At 37.6% G+C, this 23287-nt stretch overlaps 1 protein-coding gene across 1 annotated transcript in view; it reads right to left on the bottom strand.

The window, feature by feature from the left end:
- The window catches only part of FAM83B (family with sequence similarity 83 member B), a 54158-nt gene that overhangs the window by 19093 nt on the left and 11778 nt on the right, over nt 1-23287 (bottom strand). The window lies entirely within an intron of this gene.

The following is a 23287-nucleotide window of genomic DNA, read 5'->3' as shown; positions in this document are numbered from 1 at the left end:
GAAAGACACAAAATATTATATTGTATAAACCTTCATATATATAAATCTCTTTCCTGAAGCTTGCATTGTGCAACTAACACATTAATTATTTTCTGCACATTAAAAAGTTCTAATATTTTGCATGTGGCACCACTTAACCTGGAAGGCTTTTCAAGCTCACTGGATCTTTTTTTTGAGAGGTCAGGTGATTGGTTGTGTGACATTTGTCACAAGTGGAAAAAGTCTGGCAAAGAGTTGTGCACAGTGCTTGGTTATGTGGAGGAAAACGAAAGCCAGTGGCAGAGAAGAAGGAACAGCAATACTAATACAGCAGGAAAATATTAAGCCATCATAATATAACTGCAGTGTGCATAAAGGAAAATTCAGATAGTGTTTTTGTACAAGGTGCTTCATTTCTTATCATCTTATCTAAAGCTAATAGCTCAAGAGTCTGAATGAATCAATAAACATATATTAAAGAAATGGAGGAGCTGTGGACTTCAGGATCCATACCGACTCAGCACTCTGCAATGAAACTTCCACAGCTGGTGAGAGTTTGGTTCAAGATTAGAGAGTGCTGAGCACCTGCCACTGATGCCCTTCATCCTATGAGAATAATGCAAATATTTCTGACTGGGAAAAACAATGTCCTGCTAATGGTATTTTGGAGATGATATATTACTGACACATCATTAGCAATTTGGGAAGAACTAGTATTGAAGCACTGCAGGAAATAACATGGGGATAACAGGTATTTGTGTAACTTTTAAAGATAGTATTCTTATTCACTAGAGTTTTAATGACATTTCCAAATAATTGTCTCAGGCACAAACTCAAATCAAGGAAAGCATCAGTAGTCTGAATTGTCTTTTTGAATCCTACCTGCTTAGAACTATAAGATTCACTTATGCCAGACGTGTACTTAAAACACTAGAAGTATTAATGAGAGCTGACATACAATAAAAGATAAAAGTAAAATAACAAAGTCATTAAGAAAGGTAAAATGACAGCTCCAGAAGCAGTGAAAACAAAAGGACTTGGCCTTAAAATAACACATCACCTGGCAATAAAAAGATCCTTTACAAATTCACCAGTCAGAAAGGAACTGAATAGCATGAAATAATTCAGTTCTTTCAAATAGTTTAGGTAACACGTTCATGCACAACCTCATTCATTTCACCAACTTTCTGAAAATAAAAAACAAATGTGATTTTTAACAGTACAAATTATTTCTTCATCTAAATTCGAAAGAAAAGACTGAAAACCACAAAAGTTTATCTTGACTCTAAAGACCTCATCACTTTGAGACTGCACCTTCTGCTCGGTCTTGTTTCTGAGATACACAACATAAATTGAACACGGCACCTCAATTTATTCATCTGTCTTGTTTCACTTATGTCTGAGCAGAAATCTGCCAAGACAGATCAAATGCATTAGGTAGAATACCAAAGAACAAAGTCTGTTCTCAAATAGTTCTGTTTCATTACCCGTGTCCCCCTCCCTCTGAACTCCCCAATTTCTTCTTAACCTTTCCTTTTCTCCAGATCATTCAGAAGTAGGTGCTCATCACATCTAAGTATCTATTCAAATGTAAGACAGAAATCCTGAATGGATTCATTGGCATACATTGATATGAATACATGAAATATTCAAAATCAACAGTACAGCCTTCAAAAATCATTCTAACATTTTCTATGGCAGATATCTAAGATGCTAAATTGTTTGCAGCATCTGTAGTTACAAAGGGTGATATACCAGAAACATACAGAAAAGAAAAAACAAGAATAAATAATGAAAAAATAAAACCCAGCACTGACTAGAATGGAAAAATCTATCTTTATGAAGAGGGAAGAAGAGAAATAAAGCATAAGCAAGCAGGCCAGTAAATTGCTGTCATGAGAGGGATCCATGTGCATTACTATGCAGATATAGCGTAACTTGGAAATGAATATGTTTTCACTAGTAGAATTGTTCTTAAACAACTTAGCTTATTAATTTAGAAGTAAATCTGTAAAGCACCAAAGTAGTTTTGCGAGAAAATGTAGGCTTCACTTCCAGAGTCGGAACAGGGATTACACTTTGAAACCTAAAGCTTGTGCTGGCTGAAAAAACTTCCCCACACTTAAGGACATATATGCAAAGCCGTAATCCTGATCTGACAACCAAATGGACACTCATTTCTGCATTCCCTGGGCACCAAAGATGACTCTTGCAGTATGCCCTCATTAGCCTGCCCATTTACTTCTGGCAACACAAATATAATTAAGCTCAATTGCTGGAGGAAAGAACAGTGTCAAATTTGAACAATTACATCTATCACTAAACATCTTCTCAGCACGTCCAAGGGGAGGGCCACCAAGATGTTCTGGGCTGGATCACTTGCCCCATGAAGAGTCCATGAAGGAGCTGGTTTGTTCACTTCAGAGCAAAGGTGGCTTCAGGGAATCTTACAGCAGTTCCCAGTGTCTCACAGGGAAGGTCTCAAGGAGGTAAAGCCAGGTTCTTCACAGTGGCGGCAGGACAAGAGACAACTGAAACAAGACCACTTCTGGCTGGATACAGGGAAAACCTCTTATTCCCACAAGGACAGTCCAGTAGTAGAGCAGGATGCCCAGAGAGGCTGTCCAGTTCCATTCCTGAAGGTTTTCAACCAACTGACCAAGTCTGCAATTCAGTGATTCAGAGATCTCCACTCCTATCAGTGTCAAAATCCAGGCAAATTTTGCCACGTTTGGTAGTAACTATAAACTTTGCTGCGAGGCTTAAAGAAAATAAACAATATAAATAAAGAATATTGAGAAGAAAAGGAGTTTTCCTGCTTTACTTCTCCCTTTTTCTGGTAAGAATTTTTGGTAAGAAAAATCAATGGATTTTAATCTTCATAGCTCAGTTTTCTTGACATAGAAATCAACCCTTCTAATGGGTATGTATTGAAACTAAGTTATAGAAGTAATGAAAGGCTTTTACTGCTGCTGTTCTGTAAGTTTGTTTTGTGTACTAATTACAGTTTCATTATCCCAGGATTTACACTCCTCTCACAAGCACTCATTAAAATTCTTTAAGGGATATCTTGCAGAGTGTGGCATTTAACACCTCCTTTGCTATAAGCGGTAAAAAAGAAGAATCTGCTAATGCAACCGCTTCCTTAGGTCAGACTTCACTAAAAACTACCATTAGATCGATAACCTAGTAGGGAACAATGTTAAAGACCTACCTACGCTTCAAGAATATTGATTTCTCGTAACTTCTGTAAGGCTTACTTTTGGCATGTTATGGCAAAAAAGCATTTTGTTGTGCAGTGCTTATGAACACCACCACTCTTCCTTGAACACTTCCACATCCCAGGACCGAAGAATTGGATAGAAATGTTAACTCTTACTTCTGTTGACCTTTTCCCTAGTACTCCAGCCAAATTCCTTTTCACAGATCTCTGTTTCGGAGAGCATCTCTTTACAGCACAGGTTCAGTGCTATCTGAATCCATCCTTTCTCAGAGAGCAGGCAGGCCACGACACTTGCAACAACGCAGTAAGAAGATATGCATATCTTGCTGTTAGCAACAGGAGGCAGGCAGCAAACTGACTGGGTGGATTTCAGGCACCATTAAAGAAACAGACAAATTCTGTCATGAGTGCAGACAGTCTTCCCCCTAGTAAGCTATATAATACATGTAGTTTATTTTTTTTATTATATTACACTGTTGTTTATGGCTGAGGTTCTAGGTCTGGTTTCTGCTTGCTGTGATGCATATCACAGCGTCCTAATAAATCATCTAATATCCTTACTTTCTGGCACTGTTGCTAAATGCAGAGTGCTTCTAAGATGACAGTTCATTAATTTCATATTAAATTTTAAAATTGAACACTGCCCTGAAATGCTTTGCAGAACACATCCTTCCCTTGCAAAACAGACTTTGAAACCATTGCGAATGACATCTGAATATGTCAGGTCTCCTTTGGGCTGGCTGTACTGCTGAGGTCTCACCTAGCAAACACAGCAGATCAGAAGAGTTGAAATAAGGTGCCAAAGAGCAGTATAATGGGGGAAGCCCTCCTCGGTAAACAGAGCCTAGGTACAGTAATACAAATAGTAATCAAACACCTAAGTATGATCCATCTTGCTACAATTTCTGTAGCAATGTAATGGAAGAAACACTCAGATAATTTACACTTACACAACTCCCATGAAGTTAATGCCACTACTTGTAGCGTATTATCACCAAAATTGGCTTCCTGAGATCATATTTAATTTCTTTAACTTGGCTCTGCATTCAGAGACCATACAGTGTACTTTGAAATGTTCTTTCATTATTGCATTCTTTAAAAGCAATTTAATTAACTACAGAGTAAAGTCTGGCACTTCATTATAACAGGCATCTACACTACCCCAGAACCAGCTCTCCTAACTCTCACTATCCTCTCCTCTTCCTGCTCCAAAACATTTCCACCGTCAGTTCTGAGATTACCGAACACGTTCTCAGTTCTGAGCACCAAGCCTCGGTTTATCTTAGAAAATACCACGTACACAACATAAGCATTTTAAAGTGAAAACTAAGTTTAAATGGCATAAAAATTAACTACAACACGTGCATTAGAAGTCTTCAATAGCCTCAACATCTCTCTGTAGCAGGATGTTAAGACATGCTCCACATCAAAGAAAGTTCGTAAGAAGAGAGTCAATGGTGAGAAAACTTAAACTATAATTCTAGAAATCTCCTGCAAAACAATATGAAAAAACAATGTAAACACTTCTCAAAAAATCATGAATGCAAGCAACCACATAAAGTACTACGCAGAGAGCTTAACCGTGTTTAGCTGTGTAACCCACGTGGTGAAGCTTCATCTGTTCTATCCAAGAAACGTGTAAGGAAAGTGGGTGGTAGGGGAACTTTCCAGCTGTCAGTAACAGGGAAAAAATGTTCTGATTTTGGCAGTAAAAACAGGAGACAAGATTTAACTTTGAAATACATGGAGAGATCAGTCTTTTTTACGATGTACTATCTTTTAACAACTACCTGACAATTCTGCCTTTTGCTCAATTTGGCAACTTTTGCACAGATTACCATGTCTCTAAAAAACAGATCAGAAGATCAGGACTAGCTCTTCTACAAATGAAAAAACAACAGAAAAGAAAAGTTCTCTGAAGTGCAGAGAAGATTGTTTTCTCTGAAAAGTGGATGCACAGTAGTCTTTCACATTACCTTTCAGGTAATTGGTGCAGGCTGAGCAAGTAAGTCACACATGTACCATCTTAAAATGACACCTTCACTGCTACCTCTCCAAATTCCCAACTGGGATTTTACAAGTGAGTATCTTGCAAAACGTATGGGAGTGAGCTATATTAATTCTATAAATGTGATCTGTATCTATGGGTTTGGTAGTTGTTATTCTGGCTGAAGGATTAGTAAGAACTCAGCCTGAGCTGACTGAATTACAGGAGACACCACCTCGCTGCAGCCGGCAGCAGAGGCGATAATTCCTCTGAAGCTTTACTTCCGTACGTGCAGAATCGAGCTCCAGCAAGCCACAGAGATGAGAGGAGGGAAGAGGATATTCTCGGCATTCTTTATGGAGACTTTCCAAGAAGCTTTTATAAACCTAAAACTTGGAAGAAAAGATCTGCAAAGAAACAACTGCTGTGACTGGTACACCATAGACAAGGAAAGATTTACCCAGTCTGCAAAGAGCCGTATTGCACAATTAAAAGCAAGAGGCATTCACAATGTTCAGTTTTAACACCTTCCTTTCTGCTTGCAATGCTCCCATCAATAACGAAACTGCTTTTGGCATTGAACAAGCTGTCTGTGTTCTGTCACTGCAAACTGAAGCAGGCAGAGAGATCCCACGGAGAAGCCCATAAGGCAGCACAGAAAATACTTGGCGCTATGGAGGGAATGTGTTTGGAAGCTTGCTCTGCCTTTCTTCTGTAGCTATTGAAGTCGTTGCTCTATTCTCAGTGCCATGTGGGCTGCAGCTGGTTGGGTAGCAAGATTTTAATATTTGTACTTAGCTCTTCAGAATGTTCTTATTCCATTGTTATTTTGGGGAGCTGCCAAGCTTGTCTTGAGGAAAGCAAACAGAAGGGAAATGCCAGGATTTTCTGACAGCCTAAAACTCAGCTAAACCAGAATGGAAATTCATGGTAAAAATAAAAGGTACTTCTCTAGCCTCCAGCTTTCTCTATGATGAATTTCAAAGACTTGCTGCTTCAAAAATAATTTCTTATTTAAAAGAGTATTAACAGCTTTAATATGTGGGTTCTCAACAGATCCCTTACTATTTAGGGAATGCTCAGGCTACTTGAATTTATAATACAGTGTTATACTTCTTATTTTAAATTTGTTTCTAAGTAGAAGTACTAATTTATTCATATGGGTTTTACTTAGTGACAGCCCAAAACCAAATAATGTGCAACCACGTGATAAGCCTTGATTTTTTTTTTTACAAGCACCAACAGAAATTAGAACTAAATTCTTACTAGATTTTACTTTTTGATCTGCTGAGCATTATTGAAACTGCGTATGACAACCTCAAAGACCTCAGTTTTGAGGCTTCTACCAAATAACCGTAGGAGTAGCAAAGGCAATAGATGCTCCTGGCTAGCTCCTACCTGGCCAGGGAAGTATCACTTGACTGCAATACGGTGTAAGAACTTTCTCAATACTTGAAATTATGAACGGCTGCCATGCCTCGCCACACAAAACTAGGAACATGGGAAAAAAGACATCATAAACTCTAGGAGGGAAAAAAATGCAAAGTGACAAAAAGTTTTTTAAAAATGTACTGAAATTGTCTGTTGAAATTGCTCCTGCTTACAAATATTCTTCATGTCAAGGTAAACTAGACTGGACGCCAACAACTCTCAGAGCTCTTCTACGATTTCCTTCAAGAAATCTTACAATAATTTTCTGCTTATCAAAGAGCCTGGGTAATTTTGATAACATTCTTGGAAAGATTTTGGGGTTTTGCCACCTTTATGAGTACATTTTACTGGCGTTTCTCAGATCAGGAATGGAACAAAGTTCTGAGTCAGTCTGCCTTCCCACTATACTCCTCTCAGTTTCCTCAAGAATCCTATATAAACATATTGTTAATACAGAACTCCACTTCCTGTGAGTTTACAAAGTTAAAAATGCTACACAATGAACAGAAAACCGCAATATGAACGAACACATAGAGGCTGTAGACTTTAAACTATAAAAACAAGCAGCATTTCTTTAAAGCAGACAACTTTGCTGGCATTTGTTAATTAGACTCTTGGAAACAATGAAAGATTCTCTTAGTCAAAGGCAGATTTATAGGAAGAAGAGATGATTCAGACCCACTTTTCTAGACTTGGAAGAATAATTTTGCTCGTAAGCTTGCTTATGCAAGAGCTGTGTGCTCTTTGTCATCTTTGAGACCTTAAGAGTAAGCATACATTTCTGAAATTAAATGTGAAGAACTCAGGATCAAATATTTATATTGTATAAATAAACACCATATTTTAAATATTCTAAACAGCGTTCAATGCTGCTGCTAGTATATATGTAATTCAGATAAAAAAATTCCAACACACGTAGCGATATTCTTCAATTGTATAATACTGCTTGGAATCCCTTTTTGTTACAGGAATTAATATGTACTATAGATACATTAAGCAAAAAACAAAGGAATCAAAAAAGATAGGCAGGGACTTCATACAGAGATGAAAACAGTGCTTCCATATTAGACTCTGAAAGACAATGGAAGTAGATAGAAGTTAAGTGTTTCAAAAGCAGTAAACACTTATTTTCTAAGAGCAGGGGGATTTTTGTGGATCCAAGTCAACACACAAACCTCATGTGATTCGTATTGGTCATGATTCAGAATGACAGGCTTTCAAATGCCTATACACAGTATGCTAACCAGAGTCCACAAGGATCGCCTATCAAACACTTTAGTATGCAAAAAAATAAAAACATACAGTGTAGAGGACTCGTACCAGTAAGTCCACAAGCCTTATACCATGAGAACCTTGCCACAAATAACCAAATTGTATTAGAAGACTAGTATTTTCTAACATAAAAGACATTTCTAATGTAAAAGACATTGCATCCAAGAGAAAACAAATCTATTTTGGATATTGGTGTCCAATTAAAAAAAGTTTAATTGCCAAATTTCAAATTAGTGGAAGCCTACAGACCAGTAAACATGACCTGGTTACACTTAATACTGAGAAACAAGCCCTAATTATATCATTAGTTGTTGGAGTTTGGTCCTCTATAGACACTCAAAACTTTTCCCCTCAGAAGGTCAACTTCATAATCCTACAAACACTGCTAGTGAAAATCTCTCAGAAATGTAGATGAAACAGAGGAATAAAAAATTAGAAGTCCTTGCAGAAGACACTGTTAGATGTCCACAGAACCCGAACTGAGACTAGAACCGATCATGGCTAAAAACCTCCCCTCGTTCACAGTACAGCAATTCAAGGTCAACGTGGAAAAAGCAGTCCTCAACAGAGGCTCCTGTTAGTATTCAGAAAGAAGAAAGACGATCTCCTTGTCTTATAGGTTAAGAAGGAACAATACAGTCAATCTCAATAGAATAATATTTTTTACAATAACTGCCGTTAGCAGATCTAAATAGTTCTAAGGCAACAAAGGAATTCCTGCTCTTGGTCATTTTGAATTAAACTTTCACTATCACAGAAATACAGCTCATACACAATATTCAAAACCAGCTTGATGACCAAGTTGGTTGCTCAGCCTGACTTCTGAAAGGAAGACCAACACAAGAGTCAATGAATAAAGAAGTAAGAGCTAATCATATATTTAGCGAAAAGCACGTAAGAAAAAACACCTTTTCAAATATTGCTTATTTCATCCTTTTTCAAGATTACAGCTTTTGTATTCAGCTTTATATATGTGATTAAGAATCAGTAACAAACACATAAGCTATACATGTGTAAGGACTGGTTCATGGCCAGATACTTAAATCAATTGTCCTGTGAAAACATTTTGATTGCATGTGAGTATTTCTAGCAGCATGTAGGACTCGATGATATTAAAGATTTTCATATTGGTGTCACAGAAGTGCAAGCAAGCTCACTATAACAAACAGATTATTTTGGCCTACTGTTACCCTCCTTCATCTCTTCCCTCATTGCCCTCCCCTTCCTTCCCTCTTCCTTCTCTTCCCCCTCCTCCTTTTCCTTCTCCCCCTTTCTGTTCTCTTTCTGTTCCTCCCTCCCTCTTTCAAGAACTTCTAACTCAGTTAAATTTGGGATTAGGAAAAAACCCCTTATTTTAGATACTGAATGTGGGCTTAAAATTGATTCCTATGCATTTTATGCAAACTTTAAAACACGTCACTTTTTATTGAGCATTTTATGACCATATCGTTATGATATTCACAACACAGCTTTTGCTTCCTACGAAAGATTATATATTGTATATTTACTTCACTGTCACTAATTTCACACCCTGTAAGTCTGTACCTAAGTCCACTAACGAAGCTCAATTCAACCAGTGGAATGGATAGGATAAACAGAAAAAACACAAACCCCAGACTATTTAAAATTACTGGTCACAGGTCAGTGCTGGGTCAGTATGAAGGAAAGCCAAAGATCCTCCTGTATAAGCAGAAAAAGATGAACAATGAGAAGTTTCCTCAGGGTTAAACTCGTGACAAATTCTCTGTTCACTTTACATATGTCCCACAGGATCATCTTAAAAATTTTTCCAGTTGAGCTACACAACATAGTGAAATGCCTTTATAAATAAAATCACCATGCCCGGACAAATACCTGCAGTAATAACATTTACACTGCTAACAAAAGCAACAGCAATGACATCAGATCAGTGTTCTGCAATATGTATTACAGGCATAATGTATGCCTACGTATGATCAGATGTCAAGTAATTACACCTGAACACCAGTTAAGCAACCCAAACAGATGATTTTAACTATTTATTTTTTTTTTAAAACATGATGCTACTTGGGCAGGAACCTTCACTGATACACAGATGTGGATTACACCACCTGCTTATAGAGAAGCTACACTTAATGGTGCAACATGTTGCTAATGACTGTGTGCTGGCACGCTGCATTTCATTTTCACCTATTTTAAAGACAGGTTGTGAAACTAATTAATTAATTATTGTCTGCAAATCACACTGAGATCCTCAGGTGAAATCCATTACCCTGGCATGCTAAATTACTTATTACAGATTAGATGAAAAAGGAAAAAAATAATTGCATACTAGTCTGAAGGCATCAGCAGAATGTCCTAAAGATAAGGAAAGATTAATCTAATTAATGAGTAATTATGTGCACCTTTTCAAGAAGAAAATAAATTCAAATTTTTATGCACACTACCATATACAGCGAGGTGTCTGAAATAGTAGGGAGGCAATTAAAAATTGTGATCAAACTTCCTATGAAGCAAAATGAAAAGAAGCTGATAAGTAATTCTCCAATGCTCATAGTTCCCAGTGGAGTGGAAACTGAATGGGAACTAAGCAAGGCAGTAAGCAAAAATTTAATCCCTGGATCAAGTACAGCACTTAAAAACATTTGAAAGTGAGGACTTGCAAGTTAAATTATTACTAGCTGAAAGAATTATAAATTAAGGAGCAACATTATACTGTATTCTTACAAAATTATTTCAGTTTTGAAACACTAAAGGCTTTCTAAGAGAAACTTGACAGTTCTTGTTCAAACGTGAATTTTCCACAAACAGGCATTTGAAGGAGTAGCAAGTCAATGGATAAGAAAGGAAATTAATAGAAACAAGTTTAAAAAATTAAAAGAAACATTTCTTTCCTATTTCTTTTTGTCAGGTTTTTGGTAAGATAACCTTTTAGTCTCGATGCAAGCCGAATTTTGAATAACTATCTCTGTCAGACAGCAAGCCATAAGGCTCTAGAATGGTCCCAGTGGCATTTCAGTTTTTTGTACATGCAGCTATCATCAGCTTTCACTGATCTGCGTAGAGGTCCTCAACACGGGCACAGGAGAGGTATTAATTTATCATTTGCAATTTGATACTTCAGTTTTGCAAAATCACACGAAAGATTATATGGTCTTTGTAATAAAGTCAGACCACATATCCATAATGCTCCATCCTCAATATCGACTAGTCTTTCCATTTAAATGCAGAAGTTTACTTTTAGCATTTAAATGTTTTAATATTTATGCAGTGTGTTCCCAGTATTTTCCTGATTCAGGGTGCTAGGTCACTCCCAGGATGACAGACCCAGGGCTGCCTGCAGGACAGAACTCTCTGAGCCAGACTTCACCACCTCAGCCAAAGACGGGCATTGTCTTCCTATGCTCATGGTCTGCCTCTTTCATTTTTCTCATCCTCACAAGGATAACGCGAATCCCTCATTCATGAAATAATAACATGAACAGCTACTGAAAGAAATGAGTTATTACTGTGCAAATAAATGAACCCTCTATACTCAGTTGAGCCAGTGACCAACAGGGCAACTTAATAGGGTTTTATTAACGGGTAGAAAAGAAACATGTTATCACAAGTCTACCATTGTTCAACTTTGTGTGTGTGAAATCATTCCCCTTTCTCCAAAATACTCCTCCTGATGAGCACTGCATGCCAGTTCACCCCCCCCATCATCTGGGTAATGATAATCAGAGATGTAATCATGAAGCACACTGAACACCTGCAAGAAAAGCAAAGCTTCGGCTACGGCAACGGGGTCTCTGCCAAAACATCGCAGCAGGCATCTCAATTTAAGAACGGAGGAAAAAGAAAATCATTCTCTGCGGCACCTTCTGCAGCTCCTCAGTAGCATTCTTTGAGAGATTCACTGACTGTTTGTGCCACTGAGGCCCTTGCAATAACAAAACAATCCCATGATTAATAGATGTATGTCTGAGGGGTATATATGCTAGCAAACACGACGGGTAGAGAGGAAAACACACTTATTTCACTATTGAAAACAGAACCTGTCTAATCATAAGGAAAAAAAAGGCAGAAATACCACTGACCAAGCCACGTATGGACTTAACATCAAGCCACATTCTGTTGCAAGACTTCCTCTTCAAAGTATGTGCCAAGCATGCCAATAGCTTAATATACTGCATGACTTGAGTTGCTCGAAAGAAGGATGGAGATAAGAACTTGCAGTACCTCTGAGGAGGAGAAGTAAACATTTTATTCCAAGAATGCTTTAAAAAATAACTGCTTCTTGATGCAAACTAGTGCCTTTCAAATAAACATTTCTTCTCACGAATCACCTCTCTGATTCCAGGAAGGGTCTTCTCTTGAGTAACCTGCTTGCTGCAAATTCCTGCCAATAAGGCTCTGTCCCAAACTGCTGTGCACCCTGTCCACGTGTGCATACCTAAACCCTATCCTTAATATAAAACACTGTGCATATGTGCACATAGAAGATTGCAAACACATACAGGCACACTGACTGAAAAGAAATACTTGCTTCTTTCCTTTACATAAACAAATTTCAAACCAGCATTGTATTGACGAAAATATGGATAAAACAACACTTGCTTCAGATGTAATAACAGGACAGCTTTTATCCTTTTTTCTTGCTCATTTCAAAATGTGCACATCTTTTGCTGTTCTTCAGAGTCTTTCCTTGTAATGCTGCATCTGCTGTCACCTGTCACTGCTGTCCACGCTCACTACAGAGATGAGGTGTAGCTGTCACGAAGGAACTTTTCAGGGAGTTTATAATATTTGGACAACTGTGACCAGTAGCTGGTGATTAAAAGACACGTCAGCCTCTCATCAATCATAAAAAATAATAGTTTACATCATATTAACTGACATGGGAACAATTTTGGCAATGAAACAAGAGTAACATATGCAACAGGCAAGGATTTAATGACATTTACATGGGTGACTGAGCATTCACTGACATGCAGCCAAAATCATAGAATCACAGAATCATAGAATCACAGAATCGTAGAATTGTAGAAGCATAGAACAGTTTGGGTTGGAAGGGACCTTAGATCCCACCCAGTCCCAACCCCCCTGTCATGGGTGAAGATACTTCCTACTACATCAGGTTGCTCACAGCCTCATCCAACCCGGTCTCAAACACCGCTTGGGGACGGAGCATCCACAGCTTCTCTGGACAACCTGTTCCAGTGCCTCACTACTCTCACAGTAAATAATTTCTTCTTAATATCTAATCTAAATCTCCCCTCTTTTAGCTTAAAACCATTACGCCTCATCCTATCCTTCACTCCTTAATAAAGAGCCCCTCCTCAGCTTTCCTGTAGCCCCCCTGAAGTACTGGAAGACCGCTATAAGGTCTCCCCAGAGCCTTCTCCTCTCTAGCCTGAAACAGGATTTTGCATGAACAACAACAAGTATATTTTCTTGTTTCTCACAGCTGCATAGAGGAATACTGTGAGGAAAAAGTAACAGTAGAACATGGGCATGGGAAGCAAACAACTCCTTCATATTTGAATATGAAGGAATTACTTGTGCTTTAATACTCTAGAGAAAACAAAAAATCTCAAGGACAAGAACAAACACACTAATATAAAGTTTTAAACCATTAGAGGCACCTGAGAAGGTGGATTTCTGCTTAAGCTCTTGGCGCTGTATTCACTATCCCTAGTACAGGAGTATCTCAAATTAAGTATATGTCCTAACATGCCACTTTGAGCTAATATTCACATTTACAGATGAGCTGTATGTGCCATAGAGGAATCTGTATACAAGTTTTTGAAGTTCTAGATCAATAATTTTAATTACAAGGCTTTTATATTCAGAAAAAAAAGGGGGGGGGGATACAAAGAACAACTCTTTTTTTTTGAACAATATAAAAGGTCTTTGAATCAACACAAATGCATGGAAGTAGAAAAGAATGTGAATCATGTGAATCTCTCCACAAAAGCATTTTAGCTAGTTCTAGAAGATACTAGCATAGAAACATATTTTTAAAAGACTAACGTTATTTATGGTCTTTCAAATCCTCCACAGCATAACTAAGAGTAATAAAACTTATTGAAGTCTGCTACTTCTCTGTCATAAAAGACTCAGAGAAATTACCAGAAAAAATAAGCACCTTTTTGAATTCATCTTAAATTACTTACAATAACGCTTAAGCACATACGGAAAGCTTTTCATATGTAAAGCACAAACAATTTCATAAATGTGGGAATAATGCTATTACATCTATTTTTCTCTGGGAAACTGAAAATAGATAGGGTGTGTACATGTACATGTCACACCACTGCCCTGTGCAGGGACATCTGAGTCAGCCCACTGATAATTAATTTTGTGACTGGAAACGGTCTAGTCACGCTAACATGATGCTCCGGGAAGGTGAAACGGCTTTGCTTCTTGTGAATTTCTTTGTTGCACCTTACCATGGCGAGCAAACAAATCCTCAGAGAGTAAGGACTTGTATCTACACGGACACTTGAGCATACCAAAGTTTCTCGGAAAGCAATCCCTGCATCCACGTAGCAGCCCAAGCCTCACCTCGCCCTCCAGTCCTGCATTTAAAATTCTCTGCACCTTCTCTTTTGGCTGACTGTCATGTTGAGTGATGAGATACGCAAGCGGAAAGCTCAGGCAGGCTTGGTCTGGGCTTGCAAAATGGGTTTCTTCAAGCAAATTCCATCATTTAGAGAAAAGTGATTGTACAAAAAAATCTGATCTCCTAAGCAATTATGAATTAATTACCCAGAAATGCTGACCGTAAGGCTAACACCCAAGTGTTTAAAGGTCAGATTTATTCTTAGTATCAGCTCTTTCTGAAGATGCAACAGTGTCAGGCTTGTGCTGTGCAGGGAGTCAGAATTTATTATCATTATGGTCCCTTCTGGCATCAAAATCTACAACTCTTATCAACCTCAGTTGATTTTGCAGTCTGGAAATGGCTGCAAAGATGAGTAAGGTGTATCCCCAAATCTGATAACAAACTATGAGTTTTTAAAGGACACAAATATTCATTATTTTTTATCCAGCTATTTTCCAAAACAACTTTCAACAAAATCAATTAGAAAACTGTCTCAAAAAGAAAGCTAGGACGGGGCCCGTGGGGAGGACATGCGAACACAGAACAACAAGCAGCAGCATATAATCAAGAAGTAAACACTGATTTAAAATAAAAAATGTATTTATTAAAATATCAGAATCACAGCTAGTCTTGGAGGGAGAGATCGTGGCTACATGAACGAGCTCAAAACTAAAGCCTTGCTGCTGGGAATTTGAGGGGATTGAACCTCTAGTGCAGGGAGTCTCACCAGATCCACTGTTAAAGGCTCATTCCCTTCAAAATCCCAGGCACAATGCACCCGAAAGCATGTCTGAAAACAAACAAGCAACCAAAAACTGCAAATGAAACAACAAGGAACACTCAGCAACTGGAAAACAAAAAAAAACGTTTAATTTGAGATTTTCACGGCTTTGTGGTTTTGAGCAAATTTCAGAAAGGAAGGAAAAGGAACGTAGAGTTCATTAGCATTAAAATCCTTCCTGGACAACCTACCAACCTTCAAGAGCCATTCATGACTTTGAAATCAATTAAAAATGTTCTAAGTGAAACGCCATTCTCCATTTTCATAATGTGTTAACTTAGTTAAAAATCTAATAATTGCCATGGAAGAATTTTCACGTACATCATACTCATAGGTGTTCTGCATTTCATCCAGTGTGGTGCAATATTTGCTGTGGCAGCTGCTGACAGCAAGCTTTTCCATCAAATTCCAGAGCATGTGCGTGCATATTTATTTATATAAATATTACGCAACCTGTTTACATAGATAATTTGAAAATTATTTAATGCCACTTTTTTTCTCTTTTTTTCGTAGGTAATGCTATTTCTCCTACTAGGTTTATATAGTTTAAAGTCATAAGACTGACCAAGCAAGATGCTTAATGTTTTAGTGTTTCATCCTAAAATCCCACCTAATGCCAAAGCCAAGCAATTTAAAAACGAAACCAGAACAGATCAACGCTTGTTACTGACACTGCAATTGTTATGGGGTTTATTCATAGCTGTTGAAAAATAGATGTGCTACGATGCAAAAATATAATTCAGCGTATTTTTACTGCAACTTGGCACTATAGGATTTAGAGTCAATGGAAGACACCAATTCATTAAAAAAAAATAAAGTATTGGACAATTTTTAATTTATACGTTACAATACTTCCCATATCTCTGAAATTCTATTCACTAGAGAAAGCCTGGTCAAAACTATTTCTTGCATAATTTCCCACCTTCCAGAGAGGAGAATATTTAGCGTAATTATCAGTAACATCTCCACTGGTAAGACAGCAATGCCTCCAATAGCCATTGAAAAGAGGCTTTTTAATACTTCTGTGCCATATCTGTGCTATTTTTCCCTAAACTTTAGTGACACGCATCCAGTCAAGATTTATTAAAGAGTCTGCCAAAATCTGGATCTGCTGAACAAGAAAAATCTATGCTTAAGCCTACATCCATTTCTTTTTGCATGCACTAAACTATAGATTCCCACACATGAACTGCAGGAAAACAAGCAGCATTGTATTAATTATATTTGGTTCTTTAAAACTAGAAACGCTGTATGAACATCGGGGTGAACTGAAATGAAGCCAACAATGTGACTGTGACTTTAGAATATCTTTAAAAAAAGACATAAGGTTTCTGTATATGGAATTAAAATGCCACAACATTTTGTTTCTCACTTAGAGTAGAATTTCACAGCAAGTAAAGCTATATAACTGTGCTGCTAGAACATTATAGTCAATGTACTCCGCTAGAAATCCCCCAAAATCTTTAAATATTTACCTTTTTGTGTTTTTAAATTATTACATTCTGTGGAAAAAGGTCTGTCAAAGATCTTTGAATTCTGATTTCACCCATGCTACTCAGCCTGTTAACTTCAGCACTCGCACTTATGTACTATTATTACAAATTTCAGAAATTTCAATCTTTTCTGTTTTCTTAATATCTGTGGTTTTACTCTACACAGTCTACTACCTTGAAAAGAGACAGCTGGCTTATGCACTAGAGACTAACAGATTAAACTGAAATCCTTTCTTCTTCCACTTTACATCTCAAGAGGGATGACTTTGTATAATTAAATGTAGCGAGTTACCTCTTCAGATGGTGTAAGCAATGTCTCTCCATGGAATTTAGCAGATTATGAAATGCTGATCCCAGAATTTTTTGAAACACCATTAACAAACTTCAAAATAAAGAAGTCTATTTGCGTACACACAATTTTATATCAGCATAGTGTCATAATCATCAATGAAACTATTTCTCAAGGTGGATTTTTTTTTTTTTTGGAATACACAGCACGTAAAAAACAAAATTCATAAACTATTTGGACAGTTCTACCATAATAACTAAATTCCAGATGTTCCCTTCTTACTGTAGTTTCTTTTGTTTTGCTTGCATGAAAACCGGTATGTGTGCTTTTAATATAAATTTTGCAATCATTTCAAAAGCCTTAAAGTACAAATTGAGAAACTTCTGGATCGAATTTTCCTTGCGCTGTATATGAGCTTACTAAGCATATGTAATGTGATAGAAGATAATAAAGCCTCTATCCCAGTACAAACTCTTAAGTTTTGCTCGCAGAGTACTCAATCACACGGGTTGAAGGTACTCATATGAAGTTAGAGAAAAAAAAATTTTCTTTGATAGACATTTTCTATCAGCAAAATCCTTTTTGTTCTTTATGCAGCAAAATGAGAAATTAGTCTTGCTCTTTAGTTTTGTTTTTTTAAAGGAGTAGACTATCACATACAACATTTGTATGTGCATCCATTCCTTTGGTTACACTTCTGTCTGTGGGACGTGGACCTGTGCACGCATGCTGGAATCAGTAGAAGATAATTGAGTGGTGAAATAGCATCTGGGGAAGTGAAAACTTTCCACCAGTTTCAATGTCTTTCTTGAGTTTCAGATATTCAGGTATTCAGTTACGTAACACAGTTTTTATTTACAATAAAAGAATTAAAGCAGTCTGCACAGGTTATTCCTTTTTTTAATTGCTCACAGTGGATTCAATCAACTTAAGGAAGATGTTCATTTTGTACTACAAGTGTACTGTGGCACAATTTAAGAGAAAAATATTAATTAAATATTTTAAACTAGATTCTTAATGATACATAGTCAGATCCCTAGGCATCAATCCTGCAAGCCCATATGCATGTTAATTTAATAGAACCTCTCTTGCACATACATTAAAGCATTTAAGTCCTCTCAGGATTAGGGATCTAATTTCGCTTGAAGAATAAGAAAACTGTCTTCTTCGAGCAGGTATTATATTTTTCTCTGTCTGCCCTTTACTAAATACCTAAAAAAAATTATTTTCAAATTTTAGTAGATGTATTGTTTGACAAAATGAGATGTAAATCAATTGTGTATAGAAATAATCTTTGCAATTAAACAAGCTATAGTAATTTCTGATACACAAATGCACTATCTCTAAATTTCATCCTTGCCGCCAAAAACTTCCAGTTCACTGCAAAATTTCAAAACATGGCAAATGATACAGTCCTATTCAGAAAATGTTTCTAACATTTAATCTGTTAGATCTACAAATGATAATAAATATCAAAAACCTGCCAGTAATACTGAGCGATTTGACTAGAAATTCGAAAGTACTGCTCTGTTTCTAACATCATGACCTAAGGGGGAGCTCACGTTCCCGGATATCATCCCTGGAACTACATTCAAGAAAGATGCTGAAAGTACCTAGAGCATGCAGTAAACAACTCTGGATGCGGTGCACAATGAAAGAAAAAGCAGAGGACAGTGGATTGCCCAAGGGGAAGACCTGGAGTGGTGGGGTGAAAAGGGAGGAGAAGGGAAAAGGAACTACCAGTGAAAATGTTTATGTTTCCTGTAAGTGCAGCCACTTCGCAGGTGTGACAGTAGAAATGCCTGCATATTACAGACATTACCCACAATTTTCATGCCTTATTTCCATCCATTTGACACGATTCTCATGCACCTACTTCTGACTGATGCACAACAGCACAGAGCAGAGCCCAACTAAGCCAAACACTGGTCCATTTGTGTTGCTGTCCCCTTCCATGAGACAATGTAAGACTTAAGCAATCCAAAGCTGCTAGCATCATCACCCTAGGTGCTGGCTCCAGAGTGTTATTGTCCCTCAGGAGGTCTAAAAAGCACTTAGTTGCTGTACTGGTTTCAAATAGGAAGCCTTCTGGCAACCGAAAGGACTAGCTCTGACATGCCCTTTAGGACTCCCAAGAACAGCACATCCTTTCCTCCCTTTTTATTCCTCCAAAAAGCATTCATAGGCCTGACTTTGCAAGGCTCTGACGTTCACACAGAAGAGCTTCCTGGGCTCTCAAGAGCTCACTGCAAAGACAACGTTTAACTTCTTTGAACTTCAAGTCAAAGTACTTAGCCTTCACTTGGGACAGAAATACTGTAACAGGAAGCTGCAATCCCGTACCACAACACTTCAGATCTGGACTGCATTTCCATCGTTCAATTTAACATGCATAAAAAAATCATATCATCTGACTAATTAGATTTCTGGCACAAGTGGCTAACTGTCATTCAATAAGCCCAGAATTCATGAACAAAAGAGATGATGACATTACTGCAATTATATAGTGCATCATAAAATCTATCTTGAAATATAATGATATTACTATTGATCATGTAGTGCTAAAACATGAAGGTGAAAGCAAATAAATAAACAAAACAGAACAATCAGTACTAATTCCTAGTTTCATCTCTATGCTTAGTTTTCTCATTTCAAAAGTATCTCCTTTGAGCAAAATAATATGTTTTTTTGCTACATTTTAAAGCAGCTTTCTGTAGACTAACAGTACACACTATTGTAAGAGCTGGATCCATTGATGGCTGAGAATTTTTCGGCTCATCCTCAGCAAAGAGATTACATACCTCTATCAAAAGAATACCATGAAGCCACATATACCTGCTTATTATTTAAAAGAAACCCACACTCTTTGACAGTGACTTTTCAAGCAATTATTGCACTCCTGTGCTAATCTACCATGAGGCAGTGTCAAGCAATTATCAGAACAGCAGAGAGCTCAGATATTGAGCTCTGTCATGCTGGATGGAGACCTGGTTGCTTTGATGGGCGGCATCTCTGTGGCATTTGAGGGAAATCAGATTTGCTGACTGACATCGTCACTTCTGTTTGCTGCCTCTGATGTCGCTGATGAGGAGGTGAACTATGCAGAGCTTTAGAAACGGTCTGTCCCTCAGTGGGCATTTCTTGAGAAAGGTCCCACAGAGAATCAGCACTCATCTTCCGTGCTGGTTATTTATTCTCATCCTCATTATTACTTCTGGCTTATTGAGCATCAAAAGCCTAGTAGGAAAACACTAACATCAATGCCTTCTGTGGGCTGATGCCACTCAGATTCACCTGAACTAGAAGCTTAAACCATAAGGGGAGTTTATCGAGCTGAAGTGCACCCTGCTTGGCAGAGTGCCTTCAACTCCAGGAAACAGCATGAAAATAAGGCTGAGATGTTCTATCTGCCGTTTGAACTGAAGGCACACCCATTTGCCTACCTGAACGCACAGTCCTGTGCTCCTGTTCGAGCCTGACTGCCAGTGGATGAAGCAGATATTAAAGTTTTCTTTTCATCTCTAAGAGATACGGTGTATAACTTCTCACATTATCCTATCGCCCAGCTTCATCTCTTACAGTAGGATCACTGGCAGAAGTGAAAAGGCCTGAGGAGATCTGCTGCTGCTGCAGTTAGCAACCCCCCCGGATAAAAAATGCACCGCCGGAGTTTTAGGAAGGCACCTTGGAGCCCACACGCCTCGTTGGGGAGAGCAGGGGTCACCCTAGATGCTATTTTTGAGGAATCTGTTCTAGTTCCCTCACACCCTACATATTCTAGGCAGTCAGTGCAAGCATTCCAGACCAGCAGACAGAATTGGTTAAGATAATCTGCTCTTAGCTAAGGCATGAGAACACTCAGTCCATGTCTTGAAGATACACCCTCTTTATCTGAAGATAAGAAAAGCTAAGCTATTACAAATATTTTTGAGAAGTAAGCACTACAAAGCTACAGTTATATACTAACGTAAACTCTTTTGAAGAAGTACTGATATTCCTCAGAAATTAGTTTTCATAACTGTAATGCTAAATTCACAGCTATGTTTTTTTTTTTTTATCAACTAAAACCACAGAGACAAGAAAATAAAAACTTGTTATCCGGCCTCTACATGCTCTGTATACTGTTTGCTAACATATAATACTCTCAGGCTTTTGGTTTATAATCGTGTCTGGTTTTGAATTGTGATATATATTAATTCAATACTTTTGTGGCTCAGTATTCTCATCTATAAAACTGCTCACACTTTGGTCATGTTCTTTGATGGCTAACGATAAAGGAAAGCATATAAATTCTGAACCTACTGTTTATTCTGCAGTAGTGGTATGTCTGTACTGGCTGGCAACAATCAGGAAGACTAAGACATCCGTAAACTCTATCATATACAGACATACAGTGAAACATAATGATGTTTACAGCTTCAGAAAACAAACACCCCAGATAGGGGAAAAGATATCAAACAAAGGCAAGGAAAGCAGAGGTAGCTAGTTTGGTTGCTTCTACCTCTATATTTATAATGCAAATAACATTACTGTAAATTCATCTGGCTTACTGATCTGTGGACTGTATACTGAAAAATTAACTTTGCTGATCAAGCAAGCCATACCCAGATTTTGAGTTATTTACTTTGAACAGTTCTATTGAGGTGAGTCATTTTATGCATGTCTGCAGATCCTACTATAAACCAGCAAGCTCAGCGCCAGTTACACCCTGTTACTGTTTGACCGTCATTGTTTCTTTCCTCCCAAAAGTAAATTATGGTAGGATTTTAAAGAGTAAAAGCCCTTTGAGGTCTCAGCACGCTGGCAGCATTTTTAAAATCTGGACTTGAAATGTTATTGTACAAAATAGCACTTCTCTATTAGAAAATGGTTATAGACGTACTTTATCAACAGGCTAAAAGGAAAGGCGTGATCACGCTGGTATCAATGGTAAAGTCTGCACTTCTTTTAGACAGGTAAAGTGTACTTTGACTCCTCTATCACCTGCGCTGGAATACTTGCAGTACTCCTCAGCGAAAATAACACAGCATTAGGCAAAGTCCTCTGAAATAATTACAAGTGAAGTAAATCCTTGTACTCAGATCTGATACATGGGGAAACAATACACATAACTTAGTGGCATTCCATTCCATTCCTTCCAAACAAGAGAATGGGAAAATCTGAACTGGCTGCTTTCCTTGGATTTTTGTGCTTTTTTGTTTTGCTCTGTGTCAGCAGTTCTCCAATTTCCACGTAGTTTCTGTTGTACTCTATTACACAAATACTGCTGCAGTATTGCAGGTATCTGCATGCCAAGCTACGCTCATTTAAAATGCTGTCACAGATAGGATAATATTTTAGTTTCCAATGTCTGATACATAACAAACAAATTTAAAGTTTAAAATTACTCAAAATGTGTCCCACACTCCCCAGAGCATCACCGGCTATGTTGGAGAGCTATAAGAAATCAAAAGCCGTGCTAAAACTGCAAAAGATCAAAAAACGCCCATGGCGATATGAATGTGAAGTGAGTAAGCCTATAGTTCTTCAGGCAAGATTGTACCCTGGCTGAAAAAAAATGGGAAGAGCTCAGATCTCTTGAGGACAGGAATTCAGAGGAACAAACCAAGAACTTCAAAATTATCAAGTTTTTTTAACAAGCAAGAAAAGGAGAGGGATGAAACACAAATACACTGAACTGGGCATTGAAAGGAGCAATTTGCCTAGGCAAAATCAACGGGTTTGTATTCATAGTATATTTTGACCTAGAGTTGCTTTAGCATATTGTAATACAAATTTATTGTTGAATATGAGAAAGACATTTTAATATATTGAATGCGCAAAAAGCATAAACGACTTTTTAATAGCACTTTTGTTCTGACTGACAAAGATTTATGTCAATATTTTTATTGCTACAAAGCATATGTGCATGCTTACTTCTTACATATATGTGAATGAGATGGACATTAATAAAGAAATACAGCTGCCTGTAACATCTGCCGTTTAATTTTCCCTATCCCATTTTTAAATCCATCACAGAGGTGTGACATTTTGACAGCACATTAGAGCAGCTGTGACATAAAAACGGGAATACCTATAAATTAGTTAATTACATCTTTTTATACAAAATACGAGTATCAATCAAAGATGTCAAAATAGTCTTGCAAGCCTTTGACCTGATGATAACCTCTGTGTAAAACAACCACCGCAAGTGATTAAAAATTATTTTATCAGATTCCCACTCCCCAGGCCAGCCCTAGTTTCTGCTTGCTTTTCAGTTTT

This window comes from Cuculus canorus, chromosome 3, assembly GCF_017976375.1.
Source record: "Cuculus canorus isolate bCucCan1 chromosome 3, bCucCan1.pri, whole genome shotgun sequence".
NCBI classification, from domain to species: domain Eukaryota; kingdom Metazoa; phylum Chordata; class Aves; order Cuculiformes; family Cuculidae; genus Cuculus; species Cuculus canorus.
Note: the sequence above shows the minus strand (reverse complement) of the source record. Positions and strands in the feature narration are given on the sequence as shown.